Source organism: Dromiciops gliroides, chromosome 1 (assembly GCF_019393635.1).
Source record: "Dromiciops gliroides isolate mDroGli1 chromosome 1, mDroGli1.pri, whole genome shotgun sequence".
In the NCBI taxonomy this organism is placed as follows: Eukaryota; Metazoa; Chordata; class Mammalia; order Microbiotheria; family Microbiotheriidae; genus Dromiciops; species Dromiciops gliroides.
This window is the reverse complement of record NC_057861.1, coordinates 716,460,175-716,487,445: the sequence shown is the minus strand read 5'-3', so window position 1 is coordinate 716,487,445 and position 27,271 is coordinate 716,460,175. Positions and strand designations below refer to the sequence as shown.

At 38.5% G+C, this 27,271-nt stretch overlaps 1 pseudogene; it reads right to left on the bottom strand.

The window, feature by feature from the left end:
* Positions 1-398: 398 nt before the first annotated feature.
* LOC122753838 lies at positions 399-27,271 on the bottom strand (annotated as a pseudogene).

Genomic DNA, 27,271 nt, shown 5'->3' with positions numbered 1-27,271 from the left:
CCTGGAACCAATGGATAAAGGGGGCCATGTTGGCAAAAGGATGTTCCAGGGCAAGAAGTCCCCACCTAGGCAGTAAGAAAGATTCAAGGTAGTAATAATAATAATAATACTTACTATTTACATAGCATTTTGCTTTACAAATATCTCATTTAATCCTCACAATAAACTTAGGAGACAGGTGCTATTGTTACCATCATTTTATAGATGAAGAAACTGAGGCAAATAGAAAGTAAGTGACCAGTCCGGAGTAGTAAGTGTCTGAGGCAGGATATGAATTCAAGTCTTTCTGATTCCAGGTCTGCTACTCTGTCCTAAGCTACTAGATGAAAAGGCAACTAAGTCATGGTGTGGAATCTGAAGAGTTAGAAGCACAGCTTGGAGGGAACACTCCAGAACTCTCAAAGTACTACTCTGCCCAAAGGCTGATTACAGTAAGGATAGTTCAATGCCATTTTGCTAGCAATTTCTTTGGCAGAATCATAGACTAACATTTTAGAGAGCAGATCTGTGCTGTTTTCATCTACGTTTTTGACATGGAATGTCAGGCTCCCTGTTTCCCACTTGGGGAATATTCTCTTATGATACAGCATTGATTCAACTTGGGTTATATTTCATAATTAGGGATCCACAAAGCTCTGAAGATTCCGAAGAGTTGATCAAGTGTCCCAATCTCCATTGAAAAATAGCTTCTTGCTCACCAATTCAACCAATATTGTGCCTACACTCTGCATTTACATGCACTGAAATGAACTATCTTGGAGGCTCTAGCAATACCCGTAGGTATTGGTAACAGATTACTATCTCATGTGTATATAGGAGGTATATCATATATTAACAAATTTCAAGATTTCAAAGTTCTATGAACAACTCTTCTTAAATGACAAAAGTCAATGACTTGTAAGATTTGGTACAAATAATTGTGATACGAATGACAAGCAAAGAATCCATATACTTGTCAGGAAGTCTAGAATCCAAGTATTTCTTGAGATCTAGAGAAAGGAATTTCAAAATGACATCTAGTCTGGCATCTTGCATGAGTACCTCTTGAAGACTGCTAAAATGATGAAGCACTTTCAGAATAGAGAAATTTCTCCAATTGCAATACTCAGATTCCCTCATTCTCTAATCTGATTATGTTCATTCATGGCTACTACCTGACTGGCAGTTTTGTTTCAACTTTTATATACAACATCATAGGTAATTTCTATCTTTGTGTTATTCATTATGCTAGAGATTATGAATAAGATGAGGCCAAAGGGGTAGTGGTGACAATTTCTCATCTGCCTATGCTCTAAGGACAGTTTCAAATTCAACATGTTAAGGTTCTTCTCTATACACATCTTTGGGGTTTTTTGGAGGCTTTTTTGTTTGTTTGTTTGCTGGACAGTGACTTGCCCAGGGTCGCACAGCTAGTTTCAAGTGTCAGTCGACGCATTTGAACTCAGGTCCTCCTAAATCAAGGGCTTTATCCACTGCGCCACCTAGCTGCCACCTATATACACATCTTTAATGCCAAAAAACCCTCTAGTTTTCACAGCACTTATATATTTATTTTGTGATAAGTCCACAAAAGTCCTTGTCTGATGCCTTATGAAGGTAACTCTTGTCTTCCTGAAGGCTATGCAAAGCATAATTACCCTTCTCAGTGGTCTGAAAACCGGTGTAAATACAGAGATGCTCATTTTCAGAATGTTTTTCCAGCCATAGTAACCCCTGAAATTGACTATGTTGTATTAGAATGAAGGCACCAAGACTCCTGTAAACAGCAACATACAGGTAGTACTATTTCCAAAACTACCTAAAATACATGTAAGAGATCTTAGGATCAACACCTTCATATGTAGCTTAGGTGTAGTCAGGCAAACTGTGTGCTATACTACATTAGTCAAGAATCACAGCAACTGTCCCACCTCTACCTACTACTTGACTTGTTACCTTATTTCTCAGGCAAGTTCTAAAGCAATCAAAGAGTGTGTTCTGTTAGGGAAAAGAAATGTTTATTAACTGACTTACAGAATGATGGTTGTGCCTGTGTTTTCATTGGAATAGAGAACACCTCAGAATGCAAATTCCTTCAGGTTAGCACCTTCTCTGCAACTTTTAGAGAGTTGACTTGAACAGTGGTATCAACAAATTCAAACAGTTACCTGTAAGGAGCTGCATGTTGACTTAGAAAGCTACAAATTAACATCTATATTTATTATATTTTATTTTGTTTAATATTTTCTAATTACATTTTTTTTCCAGGCAGTGAGGGTTAAGTGACTTTCCCAGGGTCACATAGCTAGTGTCAAGTGTCTGAGGTCAGATTTGAACTCAGGTCCTCCTGAATCCAGGGCGGGTGCTTTATCCACTCCTGACCCCCTTGATTACATTTTTAAGTGAGGCAATTGGGGTTAAGTGACTTGCCCAGGGTCACACAGCTAGTAAGTGTTAAGTGTCTGAGGCCTGATTTGAACTTAGGTACTCCTGAATCCAGGGCCGGTGCTTTATCCACTGCGCCATTCAGCTGTCTCCCCCCCCCCCCTTAATTACATTTTAATCTAGTTCAGTATTCACTCTAGAATTTCTTGTTGCTGGTATCTGCAAGTTTGATACCTCAGGACTACAGAACTAAGAAGTTGAGTCTTATCCAGGGACACACATGGAATGTGTGTGAGAGGGAAAACTTAAATGCAGGTCTTTGGGGTACAAATGGGGTTAATGTATATAAAGTGCTTTGCAAATTTTCAAGCACCATGTAAATGTTAGCTTTTATTAGTATTATTCATCACTTTAAAACCTGCTCTCTATACAATAGTCAATAATCAATAAAAATTTACTAAGTACTTACTATATGCTGGGCACTGTGATAAGCACTGAGTATATAAAAATCCATTCCACTGACACTTGCAGATCCACTTTCTCCTCTGAAATTAGTAGACATACACAATCTCTCATTAATTAATCAATTAACTTTGAGCCCCACTTTAATTAATTAAAATGGAGAGACCTTTTTTACCCCTTATAGGCTTTCACTTATCTCCTTCAGTATCAGCCCCTTTGAGTTTAAACATCAGTATTTCTGTCTATATAGTTTATTAAGAATTCAACAAATAAAGGGGAAAAGGACCCACATGGATTAAAATATTTATAGCTGCTCTTTATGTCATGGCAAGGAATTGGAAGTTGAGGGGATGCCCATCAATTGGGGAATGGCTGGACAAGTTGTGGTATATGAATGTAATAGAATACTATTGTTCTGTAAGAAACAATGAGCAGGAGGAGTTCAGAGAAACCTGGAGGGTCTTGCGTGGGCTGATGATGAGTGAGATGAGCAGAACCAGAAGAACATTGTACACAGTATCATCAACATTGTGTGTTGATCTACTGTGATGGACTATATTCTTCTCACCAATGCAATGGTACAGAAGGGTTCCAGGGAACTCATGATGGAGGAAGATCTCCAAATCCAGGGGAAAAAAAAGAACTATGGAGTATAGATGCTGAATGAACCATACTATTTCTTTTGGTTTTGGTGCTATTGTTTTTTCTATTTTGAGGTTTTTCCTCATTGCTCTGATTTTTCTCTTATAACATGACTAATGCAGAAATATATTAAATAATAAATGTTATTATATATATGTATATATATAACCTATATCAGATTACCTGCTGTCTAGGGGAGGGGGGAGGGAGGGGAGGGAAGGAGAAAAATCTGAAATTGGAAAGCTTGTATAAAGAAAAGTTGAGAACTATCTTTACATGTAACAGGAAAAATAAATAAATAATAAAAAGAATTCAACAAACAATATAAATAAACATTTAAGTATTTTGTCAATATAGCAAAGTGAGACAAAGCACTGCTAGGGTCAGGTTGTCTTTAACTATCAGTAGTAGCTGCTGACTTCTCAAATCTGGAAACACAGTCCCACCATTCAGCTGTCTCATGATAGCAGTAAAAAATCTCTCAAGAATTGTACAAGAAAAACTTCCTCAATCTCGCGGGAAAGTTTTCTTAGTTTTCTCCTCTGGACCTCACAGTCTCTCTCCAATCATGACAGTTTCCAGTTTCCAGATGACAGCTGAACTGTCTCCTAAGATGCTATTTCTAAAACACAATTATAATATGTATAGTCTCTGAAGGATGTTATGTTCAAATTAGTATTACATATATAAATTCCTTATTCTACCTCTGTTGAAGACCCAAGGGAATGAATTATTTCTAGTGAAAATCTTAGTGCCTTATAGATAGGCCAATAGGGAAGTTACTTTCAGACACCAATTCCCATCATATTGTAAGGGAAGGTAGTCGTTCTGCCTGTCTACTCAGGATGGAGACTCTAGGTACAAAGAATTTTTGTTTGTACTTTACTGTTTGGAGATATTTCTACATATGAACATATACTGGAGACTTGTTTTTCCCCCTTTAGTTCAAAGAATCTTTAAGTTCACTCCATTTCCAAAATGAATGATATCTAAACTTTTTAAGGGTTGTGTTTTCCCCTAACAATGCAGAAATTTAAAAAGCATTTGAATAATTTAATGTAGAAAAAAATCAACCTTTAAGACCTCCCTTACTATGATAATCTAAGAATCATTGTGTGGGTAAATCACTTGATTGAAAAAAAAAGGATTAATTCAGGATTTGTGTTTTCCCAATTTATGTAACTACAAGATAAAGAGAACATTGTGTCACGATGTGTTTCTCTTTTTCAAAAACTTCAACTTGTTTCATTTTTACTTCCTTCTCTCTTAGCATGCAAAATATGTGTAGGCATATCTTGACATATATAAAACTTAGCTTCTGTTATCACCATCTTGTCCTCTTCTCTAGCTGCTGGTCCTGGGCAGGCAGCGTAGTATAGGGGCAAGAGTCAGAAGACCAAGGTTAAAATCTTGACTTTGCTATTTGGTACCCATGTGACGGTAGGCAAGTCACTCACAACCTTTCCTGGCTTCAATTTTATCTGCTAAAGAAGAGGACAGAACCAAAACCAAGAGGCACTTCAGGAGAATTGGAGTACAGGGTATAGATGAAAGGGGAACTAGAATCTGTTGGGTCATAAGTGGAATAAGGGAAGAAACTATGAAAATTAGGAAGTTTAAAGGAATTACTTAGCCTCATCTTCTCTGTTACCTTTTATCTTCATCTCATCATCTCCATATAGAGATCCTTGGTCCTCCTCTTATCCTCAACAGGGCCTTAAAACAAAATCCCATTTATGATGTTGATCAAATCTGTGGGTAACAGGAAACTAATACAATGAATGATGGAACTGAGATCCCAAAACTTGTGAACTAGTTGAAGTGATGGCTGAATCTAATAAAATGAAATTTGAATAGAGGGAAATGTAAGTTCTTGTACCTGGGTTACAAAAAACCTAAACTGTATAAATACAGCACATGGATGATTGTATAGAAAGCAGTTTGTGTGAAAAAATATCTATATTGCAAAGTCCATGTAATAAAGTGTAATGAGAGCATAAAAAATAGCCAATGTGATCTGAGGCTGAATCAAGAGAAGGAAACAATGTCACTTTTCACAAAAGGTCTGTTCTGATGGTTTAGACTATTTGCTGTTAGGAGGAACCTCAGAGGTCATCCAATAGCAATAGGTTTATAAGTGATCACTCAGCCTCTGCTTAAGGGGGAGGTCTCTTACCTCCTCAGAAAGATAGTTCCTTTTATTAATAGTTCTAACTTTTGGAAAGTTTTCCCAGATATGAAGTCTAAATTTTCTTCTTTACAACTTCTGCCCATGACTCCTTGGTTTGCTCACTGCCATCAAACAAAACAATTCTTGACCCACTGGAGGAATTCAAGCACTTTCCTATAATAATCTGTTAGAGATGTTTGGGAAAGAATCTAAGTATTATATGCACTAGTTTTTCTCTGTGTTATCTTCCAATAAATCTAGGTTGTTTGTTCAGTCATTTAAGTCATATCTGATTCTTCTTGACCCCATATGGGGTTTTCTTGGCAAAGATACTGGAGTGTTTTGCCATTTCCTTTTCCAGCTTATTTTATGGTTGAGGAAACTGAGGCAAACAGGCCAGATTTGAACTTATGAAGATAAATCTTCCTGACTCCAGGTTCAGTACTCTATCCATTGTACCACCTTGCTGCCCAATAAATCCAGGAATTAATCCCAATGAACGATTCATAGGCATGATTGGTTTATCCATGGGGTAGCTGCCCTCCTCATACTACTTTGTCATTTCACTTTGTAATATTATCTAATTAATAATACATTTGTAATTGATTTGAATTAAGGCCCAATCCCCTTTAAAACTGCTGATATACTAGGTTTTAGGGGGTGCTTGTAATATATAAATTAATATAAATTTCTTCCATAATGATGTTTTTCCTGCCAACTAGCTCAGTGAGATCAGTTATAATGTTAAAATGAGAGTTTTGATTAAGTGAAAATACAGAGTTACAAGAAGTAGGTAATTTCAGAGTGTGTAACATTTTGGCAGAGTTGAGCAAAGCATTGACACTGAGTAGGAGAATGGACTCCTGATGAAAAATGCTATCCACCTTCAGAGAGAATTGATAAGCTACACGTGCAGATCGAAGCATACTTTTTCACTTCCTTTATTTTTCTTGATTTTTTTTTGCAATATGACTAATATGGAAATGTTTTCTATGACTTCATATGTATAAGTTATATTATGTCATTTGTTTTCTCAATGGGTAGGGGAAGGGCTGGAAGCAGAGAGAGAATTTGGAACTCAAAAAAAATTTTTAAATAACCAATCAATTAATTATTTTTAAAAAAGAGAGAGAGAAAGAAACTGAGTGGGAGGTGGGGTAAGAAAGAGATTTGAAGCAGCCATGAGAGCACTGGAAACCTGGAAAGAAGTGAAGATGTCCAGAAAGAGAAATGGTTAGGTGTCAAAGACAAACCATTTCCACATATTTCAAATTTTGGCCCAAGGAAAAGTCTTTACTTTTCTTCTCCCTCCAAAACCACAAGACCCTGCTCCTAGTATCCTGAATTTGGATTAAGGTACTTACACTATGGATTAAATGGGTTTAAGGATTCATCTGGAAACTGAACCACATTAATGTTTTTCATTCTATGAGAAAATGAATTTCAAGTCTTAAGAAACCAATTTTTGATGATTTGGAATGCAAGCAGAAGTAAACTGGGGACAACCTTTACACAGTAATTTTTAAGACCCTGAAATTTTAATTGACCATGACTTCAACTCATAGCAATTAATATTCACTATTACATATTCTAATAAATTATCTATTCATGTAATATCCAGGTAGTTTTTCCAATTGATAATTTTCTAAAAGATTATTGCTTTTTCTTTAACTGGCTCATGATCTTTTCTGATTGATATGTGATATTTTAGGGAAAAGAGAGTTACAAAAGAATTTGATAGATGGATTTTTTTTTTGGCTGGGCAATGGGGGTTAAGTGACTTGCCCAGGGTCACACAGCTAGTAAGTGTCAAGTGTCTGAGGCTGGATTTGAACTCAGGTACTCCTGAATCCAGGGCCAGTGCTTTATCCACTGCTCCACCTAGCTGCCCCTAGATGGATCTTTTATTGACAGAGGCATTTTTGCATGATAATGTGCCTTTATATGAGTTAAAATGCCAATATTTTTAATATCCGTGACCAAATCATCAAGCATTTATTAAGAACAGAATATGTGTCAGGCAGTAGGCTGGGTTCTTAGGATATGAAGACCAAAATAAAAGTCTCTGCCTTCAAGGAGTTTACCTTCAATTGAGAGAAACTATTCTATCCTTTTAGCTACACTGTACCTGCCACATTTTGTGATCCTGCCAATCTGACCTTCTCTCTCTATTCCTTACACTTGGCATTCCAGCCTTTGTCTCTGTCTCAATGCATTTGTATTGGCCAACTCCCATGTTTAGAAAATACTCTTTTCTCTTCTCCTATTCATCAAATCCTTCTCTTCCTTCATAACAGCCCAAGCACCACCTTCCACAGCCTTTCCACCATGCCCTCAACCATCTTCCCTCCCTAACTGCCTTGTATTAACAAATTTGTATTTATTTCTTTATTGTCTTTATATATATTTTGTGCATGTGTGCTTATATATGTTCTTGTCTCCTGCATTAGAATACAAGCTCCTTGACAGTAGAGATTGTTTCATTTTTTTGGTACCTGCATACCCATCAGCCACACAGTTCCTGTCTCAGTAGATACTTTTAAAAATGGTTGTTACTAAAATGAGATCACAATGAGTACATGATTTACACATAAAAGGTGATACCATAAACAAATTAAGAGAGCATGGATTCATTTATCTGTCAGATTCATGGACAGAGGAAGAATTTAGGACAAAAGAAGATATAGAGAGCAATAAAAATGTAAAATAGGTCACTCTGATTATATAAAATTAAAAAGCTTTTGCACAAATGAAACTAATGTAACTAAGATTACAAGGAAAGCAGAAAAGTGGGAAAGAATTTTTGAAACAAGTAACTCTGATAAAGGCCTCATTTCTCAAACGTATAGAGAACTGAGTCAAATTTATAAAAATACAAGTCAATCCCCAATTGATAAGTGGTTAAACCATATGAATTGGTAGTTTTCAGACAAAGAAATTAAAGCTATCTATAGTCATATGAAAAAATACTCTAGATCACTATTGATCAGAGACATGCAAATTAAAACGAGTCTGAAGTATCACCTCACACCAATCAGAGTGGCAAATATAACAGAAAAGGAAACTATTGGATGTTGGAGGGGATGTGGGAAAACTGAGATGCTGAGTCACTGTTGGTGAAGTTGTGAACTGATCCAACCATTCTGGAGAGCAATTTGGAACTATGCCCAACGAGCTATAAAACTGTGCATACCCTTTGATCCAGCAACATCACTGCTAGGTTTATATTCGAAAGACATCCCTAGAAAGAGAAAAAGACTTATTTGTACAAAAATATTTATAGCAGCTCTTTTTGTGGTGGTCAAAGGAATGCCTATCAAGGGGAATAGCTAAATAAGTTGTGGTATATGATGGTGATGAAATATTATTGTGCTATAAGAAATGACAGCAGGATGATTTCAGAAAGGCCTGGAAAGACTTGTATGAACTGATATATAGTGAAGTGAGCAAAACTAGGAGAACGTTGTACACAGAGACAGCAATATTGTTTAATGAAGAACTGTGAATGACTTGACTATTCTCAATGATACAATGATCCAAGACAATCCAAAAGGTCTAATGATGCAGCATACTATCCACCTCCGAAGAAAGAACTGATAATGATTGAACATAGACTGAAGCATGTCTTTTTCACTCTCATTTTTTCTTTTACTCCAGTTTTCTTATATAAAATAATTAATATTGTAATGTTTTACATAATCGAATATGTATAACCTATATCTTATTGCTTACCACCTCCCTGAGAGGGGAGAGGAGGGAGGGAAGGAGGGATAGAATTTGGAACTCAGAACTATAAATAAAAATGTTTATTATTATTAAAAAAGAATCCCAAGAACATTTCACAACTTAAAAAAAATGGATGTTGTGATTGATTGAGATAATATATACACATATAAGTATAAAGAAAAGGTAAAGTAAGTGCAATGTGATCAAGTAGATTAGGTGCACTAGCAGGGCTGGGGATTAGGAAAGGCCTCCCATAGGAAGAGCATTTTAACTGTGCTTGGAAGGAAACTAGGTATTCAAATATATATCAATGAGGAGAGAATGCCCCTAGCCATGAAGGGACGGCCCAACCAAAGACTTGGAGACAGGCATTCAAATATCAAGTATGAGGAATAGCAAGAAAGTCCATTTGGTCAGAAATAAGAATACACAAAGGGGGGGTAGGATTTTAAATGCAAAGCTGTGGAATTTGTATTTGATCCTACAGGCAATAGAGAGCCATCAGCTTTAATTGAGCAGGGGGTGACATAGTTAGATCTGCACTTCAAAAAAAAAATACAACTTTGGCAATTGCTTGAAGAATAGAATGGAGATGGGAAAAGTTTGTGGCACGATTATCAGTAAGAGGCCTTCACCATAGTTAAGGTTGTAGATGATAAGAGCCTGGACTAGGAGGGCAGCCAGGTAAGCAAAAAGAAGGAGGCAGATGCAAGAGATGAGGTGAAAATGGAAATGACAAGAATTGGAAACTGCTTGGATATTGGGGAGTGGGCACAGAAGAGTAAAAAAATGACACAAGGTTGTAGACCTGTGCAAATAGAAGGATGGTGATGCCCTAGGCAGAAATAGAGAAGTTCAGGAGAAGTTTGCCTCTGGATCTTGTGTACCTAATCTATACCACTGAACAACTTTTGTATTTTTAAAGCAGTGCATTGTTTGAGACCTGCCTTTGAGACTAGACTCCTTTCCTTTCCACTCTGCCCCCCCCATACACACATACAATTTTTCTTCAGATTTTAATCCTCCAAATAATTTTTGTTATTTTTTTGAGTTGTACAAAGTTAATTAACCTTTAGCAGTTTGATTGATATGACGCTAAATCCATAAATTAATTTAGGTAGTGTTGTCATAGTACAACCATGAACAATTACTATATCTCTGATTAGTTAATTCTGCCTTCAGGTAAATAAAACATTCTGTAAGTGCTCACTGTGGTCCAGGCACTGTGCTAAGCAGTAGGGATAAACATACAAGAAAGCAAGACAGTTTTTGCTCTGAGAAGCTTACATTCTGATGAGAGAGGATAACACATAAAGGGGTGCTGGAGAAGTGGGGGTATGCACCTGCTGGTCTGGTCTGGAGATAACCAATAAGGAAGTGAAGGCCTGGATCTCAACAATGATCAAAGATCAGGGTGGCTCCAGGAGCAGGAGACAAGTTTCAGTGTGTAGGAGGGAGAGATGAAGACTGAAGTAGGGTCATCACAGTCTGCTGATGGCCACGGAATGGAGTTTTTGGGAGTTGTATGCTAACAATTCCTGTCTGGGTCTAGTTATCTGAACGTCCAGATATTTTATATCGTCTGTGGTTTTTTGGAATGAAACTTCTTTCTCTATCTTGTCCTCTTGTCTTTTATTGGTAATATATTGAAAGGCTAATGATTTTTGGTAGGTTTATTTTATATCCTGTTACTTTACTTGGGTTACTACTTTTCTATAATCTTGCTACCCATTCGTTTCTCCTCTGCTCTACTATGCTTTTGACAGGTATCCCATTGCATATACTGCAAGAAAACTCAAAAGAGTAAAAAAAAAAGGTAGCCTGTGGCTACTAAAAATAATATTTTGTGTGGAGAGACAAAAAGGAGATAAAAAGGGAAAAAAGAAAAGTGTATGGGAAGGGAAAGAAGAGGAGAGGAGAGGAAAAAACTGAGAAAGAGCCATATGTTTCCTTTTTTTCCATCCTGGATCTTCAATTAATATTCACAATAAGTGAAGATGAGGTAGGATGCTGTCTTCTTTCCACTAAGACCTGAAATCATGCTTACACTTTTCAGCAGTCTAGGCTAAAAGGAGAGTGCCCTTGGATAAATCATCCTACTTTGATATTTCTATATTTCACCAATTTAAATAATATGCAAATCACTCTACTTCCTTTCCTTCTCACTCCTTGCACTTGTGGTTCCAAGTCACCCACTTCAAAATTGGCGCTTTAGACAGCATTTGACTGGTAACACGTGCTACTAAGCCTCAGTGCAAATACATCCCTACTTAAGGGAAAGAGTCATGGGCTCTGATTAGTAGGGGTGAGGGTGGGGTAGTCTCCCTGGGTACACAAGAGAATACAGCTCAATTATTTTTGCTTCTGATTAATTGCCATTTGACAAGTGCCTTAGTGTTCTAAGAACTAAGTGCATGCATCCAGAAACAATCAATGGCACAGATGAAATTTCCAGTCACAGCCCCTTTTTCAACATTCAAAGCTTTCTCCAAGAATACTCTTTTCCCCCCCTGCAGAAATGTCATGCAACCCAAGAGGATTCCCAGGAGGGAAGAATTTGAATAAAATGTTTCCCCACAAAACAGAATGAAGAGGAAGCAGAAAGTTTTAAGAATATTTTTGAAGATTTTTCTAACAATAGAAGGAGGAAACTCATTTCTGGTGATAATGCAAGAACTACAGAAATGAATAATACTAAACTAGGCCAGAAGCAATTAATTTGGAAGTAATTGCAGAGAAGGGGAAAAATGGAACTGGGCCATTCCGATTCCACTGGGAAATTCTTAAGGAAAGAGTTTTCCTTTCAAGGGAATTTGCATCACCACCAAAGTCACCGCCTAGAATAGTTCCATCCTCTTTCACAGTAAGGGAGAAACAACCTTTCTCTGGGTCACAGTAACCTAAGAAGAACAGGTTTGGTCAGTTGGAAAACCAGGAAATTCTTGTGCTCTTATCTCACTTGAGGTCTATGGACCATAAAGCAATATGTCGCTTGCCTGGCAAAAGCTGGCCATTCAAAACCTTTAGAGCTGCCCATTTTCTACCAATTACAATATGGGCTCCTTAGTCTGGCATTCAGAACCCTCCAGTATCAGTATCACATTCCATTCTCCCTTTACAGCTTTGGCCAGACTTTTCCCTTGATGTCTTCTCTCTCTCTCTCTCTCTCTCTCTCTCTCTCTCTCTCTCTCTGGCTGGGCAATGAAGGTTAAGTGACTTGCCCAGGGTCATACAGCTAATGTCAAGTGTCTGAGGCAGGATTTGAACTCAGGTCCTCCTGAATCCAGGGCTGGTGCTTTATCCACTGTGTCACCTAGCTGCCCCTCCCTCATGTCTTCTCAGTCCCAACCATGTTCTATTACTTGCTGTCCTGCTTCCATCTTTTCGTGTATTGTGTTCCCTACATCTGAACTGGACTTTCCCCCACATCTGTCCCTGTTGAAATCTTTCTCCTTCCTTCAAGTCCCAACCCAGATATCATCTTTTCCAGGAAGACTTTCTTGATCCTGTCCAGTTAGAAGTGATCACTCCATCCTCAAACCTCTTGTGAAAGTCTGTTTCACCTTTCCTATGAGGTTGTTATCATATTACACATTTTATACATGCCTTTCCCCCCACTAGACTATAACCTCCTTAAAGGCAGGGACTCTGTCATTTATCATGTTTGTGTCACCAGCAACTCATCCTGGGGCTTGTAAAATGGGAGATACTTAATGTTACCTGAATTTAATAGATGATTTGGACATAGAAACCCTAATATTTTAGTTGGTGTCAGTATCTTCCTGCACTGGATAATTGGATGAGAGAATAGGGAAGAAAATGTTTGCCATTTTAAGTTCTGAAGTTGAAGTTCAGGCATTTGGGGACCTAAAATCCATTTAAAGCCTTCTGAACACTGTCTGAAAGTCCCAGATTCCTCAGAAACCTGACAACTTTCTATTTGTTGCCTAACTTGGACTTAATCGCTTAAGTACTAAAAGGGACCTTTGGTCTCAAATTCTGTGACGCCTTTTACAATGCAGATCTTCACTCATCTACTCCTGCCCATCCTGTCCATGACCTCCCATAAGTTGGCCATTGTGGGTTAACATTTGTCAGCCTACAAGGAACAGAACAAGTCACCCCTCCTTTGAAACTGCTTTTCCCTCCTGATATTTACTGAACATTCTCAATGAAAAAAACCTTTGGAGATGGTCAGCTTCCTAGGCACCCCATTTCCCCAAAGCTTTATCAATGCTTTCCATGTAGCTTGTCAATCAAGGGTGAGCTTTTTTTCCCTCTTTTTTGAAATGCGACTATTAAGCTCTAAGTGAGAACACAATGATACTGCTGTAATTAGTCCAAGTTTAGTCACTCAATGATTTTCAGCTATTTTTAAAATAAAAAGGATTTTACCCCCTTTATTTTGTAACAGATATTAATCTGCTATCAGCTGTCATTCTCTAGCCCTAAGAAATCAACCTAAGACATAACATACCTTTGAGTTTATTTTTAAAGTCATGGCTTTACCTCTGTTTCAAATTGTTCTCTTTCCACCATGTGTTTTACTTTGAAAAATCACTAGAGTAAAAAGAAATGGAAGATAAATTTATTTTCGAAACCTAGTTCCTGTCTTACACCATCGACATTTCTCAGTATAATGTTTCTTCCTTCCCACTCCCAGAGAACCATTCCTTTTGAAAAAGGATAAAAAAGAGGGGGGAAACAGTTCAGCAAAACTACCCAACACATTATATAAGTCCAACATTATTTGCAATGTCATGCACTCATAGTCCCTCATTTCTGGAAAGGAGGAAATGAGATGGTCTCATATTTCTCTTCTTTGGGAAAAAGTTTAATCATTACAATTTTATAGCATCCATATTCAAATGTTTTGTTATTATTCTTTCCATTTTCCTTGTTGTAGTGACTGGATAGATTGTTTTTACTAGTTCTTCTTACTCCACTTTGCAATAGTTCATATTACCTTCCATGGTTCTCTGTATTGATCATATTCATCATTCCTTTAGTAGTAAAATCCCATTAAGTCCCAGTACCAGAATTTGATTAGTCAATCTCTAATCAAGACACTTTCACTTAAAAATGTTTTTTGATCCATTTCATTTTCACACAAAAGACATATTCTAACAAACAACATCAAAAACCTTTCTAAGGGGCAGCTAGTTGGCGCAGTGGATAAGCACCAGCCCTGGATTCAGGAGTACCTGAGTTCAAATCCGGCCTCAGACACTTACTAGCTGTGTGACCCTGGGCAAGTCACTTAACCCCAATTGCCTCACCAAAAAACAAAAAAACAAACAAAAAAAAAACCTTTCTAAGAACATTGCCTGAAAAACAGTAACATGACTATCAATAAAAAGGAAGATATGGTATCAACACTGACTAATGCAAAAAAATTTTTTTTACAATTTCAATGAATTTAAATACAAACTATAAACATTCTCCAAGTTATTTCCAGCCCCTCTGATCAACTACAATTTTCCAGTGCAAAATGGTCCCTCATGAAATACAAAGTAATTTAATAAGTCTCACAATTAAATTTTCTTAAGCAAATACCATTAGAAAATAAAGGTTTTGATAAAAAAAAATAAATGCCTTTTCTACTATCAAATTTTTGTGTGAATTTACCTATTTGCTCTTCAGAATAATTCTTATTGATTCTCATTTCAATGCTTTTACTCAAGGCTACAGAGAAAATAGAAATACTTGGAAACAAGGTTTTTTGTTTGTGTATGGAATTGAAGAACTGATTTTAAGAGAGCTGTGATAAATTTCAAGTACAGTTAGTTGTTGTTTTTTCTTTCTTTCTTTTTCTTAACTTCTGGCTTCCCAAGGTATCTAAGTCACTGAATCATTTTTAGAATATATTTAAAAGTATGACTACTTCCTGCCTAATCCACCCACTGGTATCCAGTGCAATTATAAAGGAAGAAAAGAAGGCCTTAGCTAATGGCAACTAGAGAACTCACATTGCCTCAGTCATCATCATAGAGAACAATGAAGGCAGCCATTCTAGGGACTATTGAGTTCAAGGGAAGGATTCTGGAAGAAGTACAGTACAGAATCTCAAGGTCAAAAGGAGAATCATCAGTCTAGTCCAATTTATGCCAGCACAATGACTCCACAAGTCATCATCTAGCCTCTGCTTATTAAAGACCTCAATTGAGGGGTCACCCACTCCCGCCCAAAGGGCCCAATGCCACCTTTGGATAACTAGAATGATTAAAAAGCTTTCCCTGATGTCAAATCTAAATCTCTCTCTGCTACTTCTACTGAATGCTCCCAGTTCTCTCCTCTGAGATCAAACAAAACGTGTCTGATCCCTCTAGGAGGTGATAGTACTTTATATACTTGAAAACATGAATCATGGACCCTTAAGCCTTTTCTTCTCCTTTGGGTTAATACAGCTAGTTTCTTCAACCCATCATAAGGCATGAACTTGAGTCTTAGCATCCTAGTCATCCTTCTCTAGACCTTTTCTGGGTCATCAATTGTCTTCCTAAAATGTCATGTAGAGCTAGATGTGAAAATACACTTGCACCCACAGACAGACTGAGTATGACAAATTGAGATGATTTTTTTTTGTCTCGGAGGCAAATAAGCTAATTTTAGGCAGGGTCTCTCAAGGGGTTTAACTGGGCCCCTTGTGTCCAAGGGTCACAAATGCAGTAGGCATGAGCAATAGTCAGAAAATTGGTGACAAGTTGTGTTACTGAAGCGACCAGAGGTAGAAGGTTACAGGCAAGATCTGATGTTCAGGCAGGAATAATTCAGTCCTGGGACAAGGATCAAGGAGTCAAGGTGAACAGATATTGATTACTTGCCATGCTTGGTTGGTATGTAAGTAGGTATGTCTATTAAATCAAGCCATATACATTTCACCTACCTAGCCAACTACTTCTTCTTCTTCTTCTTCTTCTTCTTCTTCTTCTTCTTCTTCTTCTTCTTCTTCTTCTTCTTCTTCTTCTTCTTCTTCTTCTTCTTCTTCTTCTTTTTGCAGGGCAATGATTTGCCCGAGGTGACACAGCTAGTAAGTGTCAAGTGTCTGAGGCTGGATTTGAACTCAGGTCCTCCTGACTCCAGGGTCGGTGCTCTATCCATTGTGCCACCTAGCCGCCCCCTTTAGTTATCTTTTAAAGTCATGTAATAAGCAGAAGGCTACATAAATGCTCAGGCTTAAGAAATTACAATTTAGAAGGGATTCAGTGGTCAGTTCTACTTCCCTTGTCTACTGCCATTATGTATACAACACACCAATCTCTTTATTATTATTCTAGGTTGGGATGTTTCATAAAATATATAGCTGTGGCTTTTTCTTTTTTAGGGGGGGGTTATTTTTTATTGTGGTTTTTTTTTTTTTGCTTTTTACCTAAAAAGTTTAAATGAAAATTTGTAATAGTTGCATTTTATTTCATCCATAAAAACTACTTTGGGCCTCAGTTTCCTTATCTGTAAAATGTGGAAGCTGGACTAGGTGGCTTTTTAGGTTCCTTCTAGCTCAAATACTATGATATATGACCCTATGATTTTAAGCATTTATTAAACATCGATCATATGCCAGGTGTTGTGCTAAGCATTGGTTAAATGCCATTGTCCTAATGAAGCTTATATTCTACCATGCTTGGAAGATGGGGTGGGTGAGAGCAACATGTCCAAAGGTTAGTTGTTACAAAATATATGATGTTATTGTGAAGGACACTAACAAACTGGAGGACCTACTATGTGTTTACATACAGCCTTTATTTTTCCCCCTTTACTATTCCTTCACTGAAAAGATAGTCTTTTTAAATGATCATTTTATCCATAATATTTTAATCCTCATAATACCATTGTGAAATATTTAAAATAAATAGAAACAGAGAGAGCTAGCTAAACACTCACATCCCTACATAAAAGTATAGGCTAAAGTCTGAAGCAGGATTCATGTTGCCATTAGAAGGTCCAGACAATTAACTGTGCTCCAGAACTTCAATGCATCTGTGATCTCATCAATGTGGACAGGAATCCCCTCCAGTGATGTGGACAGCAACCCACCTTTGCCCGCCCATCCTGGGTGACTTGTTCTTGTTTTTCTGTAAATCCTCCTCATAAAAATAGCTGACATATGTAGCATGCTTTACAATGCATAAGAAGGCTCAGACTGAAATTATCTGATTTTATCTTCCCTCCAACCCTGTGGAGCAGGTAATACCAGCATTATTATCTTTATCACACAGAAAAGGAAACTGCACTAAAGTGATAAATCAGCTGCTTTGTTGACCAACATGTATTATCCTAAATGTTGGAGAAAGGAGTCATGTGAAGGCAGGGTTTGTTCCACCATATTGCACTGCTCCCACAATAATAAGCTTTGGATCATAAATATAGAGCGGGAGGTCACTTTACATACAGGCCAACTAGGTTAATCTCTTCACTTTATGAATGACAGAGCTGAGTCCAAGAGAGGTAAATGGTTTTTGCCGAAGTTCACAAAGGTAGTAAATGGCAGATCTGGAACTTGAACCCACATTTAATCACTCAAAAATCAGCATTTTTTTCTACTATTCCTCAATAACCCCCATATATATATATATTACTTGTTTAACAGCAACACAGAGTGGTTGATAGAGTAAGAATTATTCTTCCAGTTTTACAGATTAGGAAACAGACTTAGAGGTTCTCTGACTTGTTGAAAGTCATATACCTATTAAGCACCTAAACTGGATTTCAAACTGAGCTCTCCTGAATCTTTCCATTATACTACAAAATGTGAAAATCTGTGTCTACATCTTCCTCAATAAGGGTGTGAAAGCCAGGAAGACAGTATATCCACAGGTAACAAGGCTCTAGAGATAGAAGTACATCATTTACTAACATAGTGTCAAAGATTTAGATATAGAAGGGATCTTAAAGGCTACCCTCTCCTTTTGCAGATAAGATAAAGGAGTCCACAATTAAATGACTTGTCCAAGGTCACACAGGATTAGAATCCAGATTGAGATACTTACTAGCTGTTTGACCCTGAGCAAGTCACTTAACTCTGTTTGCCTCATTTTCTCATCTGTAAAATGAGGTGGAGAAGGAAATGGCAAACCACTCCAGTATATTTTCCGAGATCATGAAGAGTTGGATGCAACTCAACGACAACAAACAATTCTTACTCCAAATGCAGCACAATCTGACTTCTCATCGAAGCTCAATTCAATACACATTTGAGATATACTGATGACAAGGAGAGGACTGTGCTCTGTCCTAGGCAGTGACTGTGATGCTAAGTTTGGGGAAGCAATGACCTCTGCCTTTATAGAGCTAAGGGACTAATAAGGAAATTTGATTCATACACAAATAATGTCAATACTGTACAGAATGACAGTCAGACTTAGAGCTGAAAAGGATCTTCTTGCTGCCTAGGTTCTCAATCTGATAGATGTGGGAGCTGGAAGAGACTTCAGACATCACCTAGTTTAAGTCCCTTATTTTGGGGAAACTGAGGCAAGAGAGTTAAATTGACTTGCTATGATTGTACAAGTAGTAACCACACTATATAAGTACAGGAGGATATGATGCTAAAAATTTCTCCTTAAGGTCAGGGACTGTTTTGTTTTTGTCTTGGTGGTGGTGGTGGTGGTGATGTTGTTGGTGATGAGTTGTTTCAGTTGTATCCAACTCTTCATGACCCCATTTGGGGCTTTCTTGGCAAAGACAAAGAAAAATAGTTTGCCATTTCCTTCCCTGGTTCATTTTCCAAATGAGGAAACTAAGTCAGATAGAGATTAAATGGCTTGCCCAATATTACACAGCAAGTAAGTGTCTGAAGCAGGATTTGATCTTAGGTGCTCTTCAGTGACAGCAATATTGTTCAATGAAGAACTATGAATGACTTAACCATTCTCAGCAATACAATGATCCAAGATAATCCCAAAAGACTGATGATAAAGCATACTATCCATCTCCAAAGAAATAACTGATATTGATTGAATACAAACTGAAGCATTCTATTTTTGCTTTCTTTCATTTTTTCACTTGAATTTGAATCTTCTTATACAAAATGACTCATATGGTAATGTTTTAATAGTTGTACATGTATAACCCATACCTGATTACTTACCACTTCAAGAAGGGGAGAGGGGAGGGAAGGAAGGAAAGAATCTGGAACTCAAAATTTTAAATAAAAACGTTTATTGAAGGATCTTAGTTGCTCCTAGTTCAACCTTCTATCCACTCTGCCACCTAGCTGCCTTTGTACCCCTTGTACCTAATGCAGTGTGTTGCATGTAGTAGATTTTTAATTTATGCTTGTTGAATTGAATAAAGGTGAAAGCAAAGTACTCTGTGATATCCAAGGGGGATATAATTATTACTTACTGGGAAAGATCAGAGATGGATTCTTGGCTATAGAAGGTGAACTTTGAGGGGCTTTTAGGGATGGGTAGGAATTTAACAAAAGCAAAGGTGGAAGGAAAACATTCCAGGCACAGGGATCTGTGTGATTAGAGGCACAGAAGCAGGAAAGGGTAGGGCATGTTCAGAGTGCAGGGAGTGGTCCCGTTTGGCTAGAGTGCAGACTCTGTGGAAGGTAAAACTGTGAGATAAGGCTAGAAGCCAAAGACTGAGCCAGATTATGCAGGGCCTTGAAGGCATGGCAAAGGACTCATATCTTTACTTGGTAGGCAGCTACTGGAGATTTTTGATCAGAGGAGTGAGAAAGGTAAATTTGGCTCTCGTGTAAGAGATGCACTGGCCAGGCTAGAGAGAAGAGGTGGAAAGACCTATTAGGTCATCTCAATAGTCCAAACAAGTAGTATAAAGGCCTTTTATTAGGTTGGTGGGAGTGGGAATAGAGGGTAGGAGGCATTGCCAGGGTAGAATCAAGAGGACTTGATAAAACCTTTCTCCCCTTTCCTTTAATGATCTGCTTAAGTGGCTCTCTCTACAGGAGGCTTTTTCTCACTACTACCCCTCCCCCATAGCTGACCCTATATTTACTTAGTCCATGTTTTGTACATACTCATATGAGTATATACTATTTCAATACAGCCAACAAACAGAAAGCATTTTAAGTGTCTATCATATGCCAGGCATAGTGCTAGGTATCGGGGATGCAAATCCAAACAATAAAACAATCTGCCCCATTCCTAAAGAGCTGACATTTTAATCAGTGAGACACACACATATAATAGATACATTCTATATAGATATTATATATTATATATCTACATTTTACGTATGTTATATATTAAGGCTTAAACCCACACTAAAACTTTTGAAACATTCTATATATCTCTATCATCTCTCTATCATTTATCTGTTGACAATCTGTCAGTCACATATAAAGAGAGTAAATACAAGGTATTTGGGAAAGGAAGTTACTAGAACTTTGGAGTATCTGGAAAAAGTATAGGAGTTTGCGTTTGAGTTAAGTGTTCAAAGAAAAGAGGGATTCTCTGGATTGGAGGTGAAGGAGAACATTCTGGGCATGGGGGCTTTGCTAATGCAAAGCCATGGAGACGAGACAGGAGATGGAGTTCAACTCCCCCAGGAAATCCTCTTTGATCTCCTCAGTCAGAAAGAAGCTTTTCCCTTCTGGATCCCACAGAGAAGTGGATGGACTCAACATATTGGATGTCTAGCCAGGCTTGAAGTGCCCCAGAGAGCCTGCTTCAGCTCCCTTCATGGCTGTTGGAACAAATTGTTCTCCTCTTCCCATTCTCCCTGGGGAAGTCTTCATGTGGTTGGAGTAGACATTCCCCTGACTCACCAATGGGTTTGAGGCCTGTTGGTTACCTGTTTTGAACCATCTGCTGAGAAGGTTTAACTGGAGTGTGGTCCTTGCACATGCCACAGGTGAGATTTGGGTGAAGGTGGACACCAAAGGTGCCCTGAAAAGGGCTCAGCAAACCCTCAAAGCAGAGGCGATAGTTCTCCCTGAAAAAAAAAATCAGCAAAGGCAAAGAGGTAGGAATAAGCATGTCTTAAATATGATTATTATTACCACTACTACTGGATGATATTTGTATGATGCATGAAGGTTTTCAAAGCACCTTATATATAGACATTCTCTCTCTACTCTGTGAAACATGTACTATTCCTATCCCTATTTAAAGATGAAGAAACTTAGGTTCAGGAGTTAAGTGACTCATCCAGGGTGAAATGACGAGTACAATAGAAGAAGGTTTAAACCTGGTTCTTTCTGAGGATGAGTGCCAAGATGAGACAGAGTCAGATTATGGAGGACCTTGAAAGTCAGACAGAAGAGTTTGGATTTCATACAGGAGACAATAGGATATCACTGTCAGTTTTTAAGCAGGGGAGGGATTAAAGGATCTATGTACTATAGTTTTTACCACTTATTTGCATAATCCATGCTGATCATTTATTCTGAGCTCTTTATAAATATGCCTTCTAAAATTTCTGGAGCAATGTCCAGAGCCTAAATAGCCATCCTAAATGCCTCTACTCCTATAAATGAATCCACATGGTAAGACTCTTTCAACATATTCTTGGTTGAATTTATATAACTGTCATGAGGCTGCTAGGAAAAGCAGCGGATAGAGTGATGGATGTGTTCAAATCCAGCCTTAGACATTTATTAGTTGTGTGACCCTGTGCCAGTTAATGAACCTCTGTCTATTTCAGTTTCCTCATCTGTAAAATGAAGATGATAACAGCATCCATTTCCCAGGGCTGTTGTGAAGATCAAATGAGATAATACTTCCCAAGACACTGCCAGTTGTCTTGACTTTTTTGTCTTGCCACGGGACTTGAATAACTCTGGAAGAGAATGGGGCTGACGATTTTGTGCAACTCTACCTCACTTGAATCCAACTGATGAACAAGTCAACATGTCACCCTTTGATATCATGGGTCCTCTTCTAAAAGGAAGGACAAACAACAACATACCAGAGCACTTTGATATCACCTTCTTGTATTCAATTAAACAATGAAATACCAAGAAAATTGGTAGGAGAGAGTTCCAGTCTCTATCCCTTATACTTATACTTAAGGATATATGTTGTATATCTACTTATATATGTATATAGAAAAGTAGAAATAAGTAAACATGTACATATATATGTGTGTGTGTTTTCTCCCTCTATAAAATTTCATTTTGCATTTTATAGAGGAAGAAACTGAGGACCAGGGAGAAAGATGACTCAGACAAATATCATACATGATAAGTGTACCAGTATACTCAGCAGAATGGAAATCTAAGAGAAAATGGTTTCCTTTTTGTCTTTTGATTCCTTTGCCTAGCATAGTACGTGGCATAAAGTAAGTGCTTAATAAATGCTTATTGATTGATTGATAACCAATGGGATATGCCTGTTGAAGGAGAAGGATTAGTCAAAGACAACACAAGGTTTTCAAACAGAGACTAGCTGTGACTAACCATGGAAATAGCAAAGGCTCTGGACGTGGAATACTGATGATCTAAGTGGCCTTGGGAAAGTTATTTGACCCCTTTGGGCAAGTTGTTTGATCTCTCTGGGCCTCAGCTATGTCATCTGTAAATTAAGGGGGGTAGCACAAGATAGTCTTTGAGATCCCTTTCAACTCTAAATGTCTGATATTATTTTCTGTTCTCTAGAATGATTTGTTATTGTAATTGATCTGAACAACTGTAATTGATCCCCTGACTTAGGGAACAGTGGAAAGATCACTGGGCTCAAGAGTCAAAAGACCTGGATCAAAATTCTACCTCTGATGTTCACTACTTATATTAACTTGGGCTAGTCGTTTTACTTCACTTTCCTACTCTGCAAAATATGGGGATTGGACTAGATCACTTCTGAGGTCCATTCCATCTCTAGATATGTAATCCAGTCCATTATTAGAAGGAAAAGAAAGTTGGGCTTTTTTGTTTTTGTTTTTTGGTGGGGCAATGAGGGTTAAGTGACTTGCCCAAGGTCACACAATTAGTAAGTGTCAAGTGTTTGAGCCCGGATTTGACCTCAGGTCCTCCTGAATCCAGGACAGATGCTTTATCCCACTGCACCACCTAGCTGCCCCCTAGGAAAAGAAAGTTTAAAGGGAAAGCTAATTAGCTTGGCTTTGGACATGTTATATTTGAGGTGCTTATTACTCATCTCGGTAGAGATGTGCTCAATAGGCAGGTAGAGCATACAGTTCTGGCTAAGGATCGATGTTTAGGTCTGCCTCTGAACCATGTCTCTTGGATAGCACACTTTTGAGTTTGAGATTCTATGGAACATACAGGTGAAGCTGATCTACCAGTCCCTGGAAAGTTGGGTTTGGAATTCATCATAGGGATCTGCTAGGAACTATATGCATAGGAATCAGAGCGAGGCCCTGGGAGTGAATGAGAATGCCAAGGGAGAGAGTAGAGGGAGAACAAAAAAAGAGGATCAAGGCTGGATCCTTGTGGGAACAATGATCCTTAAAAAGATAAGGAGCTAGCAAAGGGCATAGAAAGAACCCAGTTAGACAGATGAGAGGCAAGGTCTTTGAAACAGAAAAAGCAGGTGTTCAGCAGTGTCAGATGCCACAAGGAGGTCAAGGAGGATGAGGGCCATTGGTAAAAACTAAAACCTGCTTCTCTTCTTGGGTTATGGGTGGGTGAAACACTCTCACTCTGATTATAGCAAAACAGCCTTATTGAAGTTCTGTAGGTAGATTAATTTATTTAGTAGCTGCCAGATTCCAGGATTAGTGATGCCACACAGGGCCACTAGCATGCAATAGCAGAGTAGGCCACTACCTTTAAGGTGTAACTTGAAGGATACCAATTGACCCATATCTCATCCCTGAAATTGCCTCCACCAGCCTGCCACATGCTTAAAAATTTGTCCATTAGAGTAATTTGTTTGGGTTAATGCTTCTCCCCCAAACCCTTATTAAAATGCAAATTATTACCTGGAAAGGATGAGGCACCAAACCCTTATTGTGGGCTACCATTGACCAACATGAAAAACAGAGAAGCAGGCCCTTAGGTAGTGAACAGGTATATTCTCACCTGGGGAAGTGATGCTAAGAAAGAGAGAGATGAGACAATTTAAGTTCTGGGGACTGTCAAGAAGGGGCAGTAGCTAATATAATGATGTGCATGTGATAGGTGTTGGATAAATTTTTGTTGAATTGATTTGGGATGCAGGGAATGGGTGATCTAGGTGGAACTGGGAGGTGGAAGAGGAGGCTAGTAGCTGGTGGGGGGGGGCAGGGAGCATAGAAGGTCCGGGAGCTAAGAGGACAGCTGAAAGAGGCAAGGTAGTTTCAAAAGGAAGGAGGGAATGAAGACAAAAAGGAAAGGAATATGAAGACAAACTTTGTAGTCTTTTCTATGATAAAGTTGGCTACCAGATGCTTTTTTACAAAAATGCTGAATAAAACAAAGTCATTCAGTGATGCTTTTTCCCCTTCCCCCTAGCCTTCTACTTGTATTTATAGTGTTGTAAGAATCATAGAGGCAGCTAGGTGGTTCACCAGATAGAGCACTGGGCATGGGGTTGGGAAGACTTTAATTCAAATCCAGCCTCAGATACTTACTAGTTGTGTGATCATAGGCAAGTCACTTAACCTCTGTTTGCCTTAATCTACTGGAGAAAGAAATGGCAAACCATGCCAGTATCCTTTCCAAGAAAACCCCAAGGATGGTATGGTTCATAAAATAACAGTCAGACATATTGAACAACAACAAAGAGCAACTTGATGTCGGCTAAAACCAGAGTGAACTAATTCTATTAAGCCCCTAGTAATGATGCAATAGGGCTAGATTTGCTTTGTTTTCCCCTTTGTTAAGTGAGAAAATGACTCTTACCAAGCTCACCAAGCTAGTATAGCCTGGAGTGATTTACTAGATGTCCAAGACTCAAAATAGCGACCTCCTATGGCATTGAAAGCCTTCCACAGCTACTGTATTTGACATTTAAAGTCCTTCACAAACTGGTTTCAATTTACCTGTCTAGTCTTATTCTTTATTACTCCCTATCATGCTCCATCATGCAGCCAAATTGGCCTTCCTGCTGTACCTCACACATGCCACTGTCTCCCCTCTCTGTTCTTGTACACTGGCTACTGTTTCTCATGTCTGGTATGCACTCCCATATACAGCCTTTAAAAATCCTGTTTCTTTCAAAGCTTACTTCAAATACCACCTTTTATAGGATGCTTTTCTCAATCTCCAAGCACCCCTCTGCAAATGTTAATGCCCCATTCCAAATGGTCTTGCATTATTTTGTATTTACTGTACTGTGTGTCCCCAAAGTCTTAGTGCAGGTTTCAACTTTAATAGCTTGAAGGTGCACTAAGACTTTTGGGACAATGTATTCTGTATCTATATATGTATTGCCTTCCCCATAGAATATAAGCTCCCTGACGGCAAGGGCTATTTCATTTTTGTCCTTGCCCCATAAGCATCCAGCACAGAGCTTTGTTTTTGTTTTGTTTTTTGAGGGGCGGTGCAATGACGGTTAAGTGACTTGCCCAAGGTCACACAGTTAGTAAGCGGCAAGTGTCTGAAGCTGGATTTGAACTCAGGTCCTACTGAATCCAGGGCCAGCACTTTATCCACTGCACCACCTAGCTGCCCCCTCCGTTTTTTTTTTTTGTTTGTTTGTTTTTGCAGGCAATGGGGGTTAAGTGACTTGCCCAGGGTCACACAGCTAGTAAGTGTCAAGTGTCTGAGGCCGGATTTGAACTCAGGTACTCCTGAATCCAGGGCCGGTGCTTTAACCACTGCGCCATCTAGCTGCCCCCCCTCCCCGTTTTTAATAATAAACATTTTTATTTATAGTTTTGGGTTCCAATTTTTTATCCCTCTTTCCTTCCCTCCCCTCCTCTCTCCCTGAGGTGGCAAACAATCAGATATGGTTTATACACGTGTGATTATGTAAAACATTACTGTCATTTTGGACAAGAAAACTTGATTAAAAGAAAAAATGAAAGTGAAAAATAGCATGCTTCAGTCTGTTCCATCAATATATCAGTTCTTTCTCTGGAGGTGGATAGTATGTTTCATTAATAGTACTTTGGGATTTTCTTGGATCACTGTATATTGAGAATAGTCAAGGCATTCACTGTTCTTCATCAAACAACAATGCTGTCTCTGTGTACAATGTTCTCTTGATTCTGCTCACTTCACTCTACATCAGTTCATCTAAGTTTTTCCAGGCCTTTCTGAAGTCATGCTGCTTGTCATTTCTTATAGCACAATAGTATTCTATCACCATCATATACCACAGTTTGTTTAGCCATTCCCCAATTGATGGGCATTCCTTTGATTTCCAATTCTTAGCCACCACAAAAAGAGTTTCTCTAAATATTTTTGTACAAATAGGTCCTTTTCTTTTTTGGGGGATGTCTTTGGGATATAATCCTAGAAATGGTATTGCTGGATCAAAGGGTACAACACAGAGCTTTGTACATAATAGGAACTTAATAAAATACCTGTTGTTTGATTGGCAGAGGGCACTTTTCGGGTGTGCTATCACCTGGGGACAGAATGGCCTGCTTTGGATACAAAGAGTTTTAACAGTTACTAATGCTGAAAACAAAAACCGCAAGCCGCTAGCTCACAGCCTCCTGCTCAGAACCCTTTAGAGAGGGGCAGGGGCTAAGGCAGGGAGCGCTGATGAGTCCTCTGGCTCGAAGCTCCTGCACTCCTGTCTGCTGCTTTGTCAGACTTCACAGCGCCGCGAGTTGAGGCTGTTTCAAGGCTGGATCTCGCTGGGATGTTTTTGGTTTTATTTGGGGATGCGAGTGTGTATGCGTGCGCGCGCGCGTGTGTATTTGCTTCCGAATCTCTTCACTGACAAATCATAACGTTAATTGGTCATTCCTGGATAATCGAGTTTATTTACCTCCCGTCCCTAGGTAGAAGGCTCGTGCTCCCCAAGGACTCGCTAGAGTGTGCTCCGCGCCCCGAGCACTCTCCAGCAAGGTCCACCCTTGTATGGGACCCCGGCCTCCCAT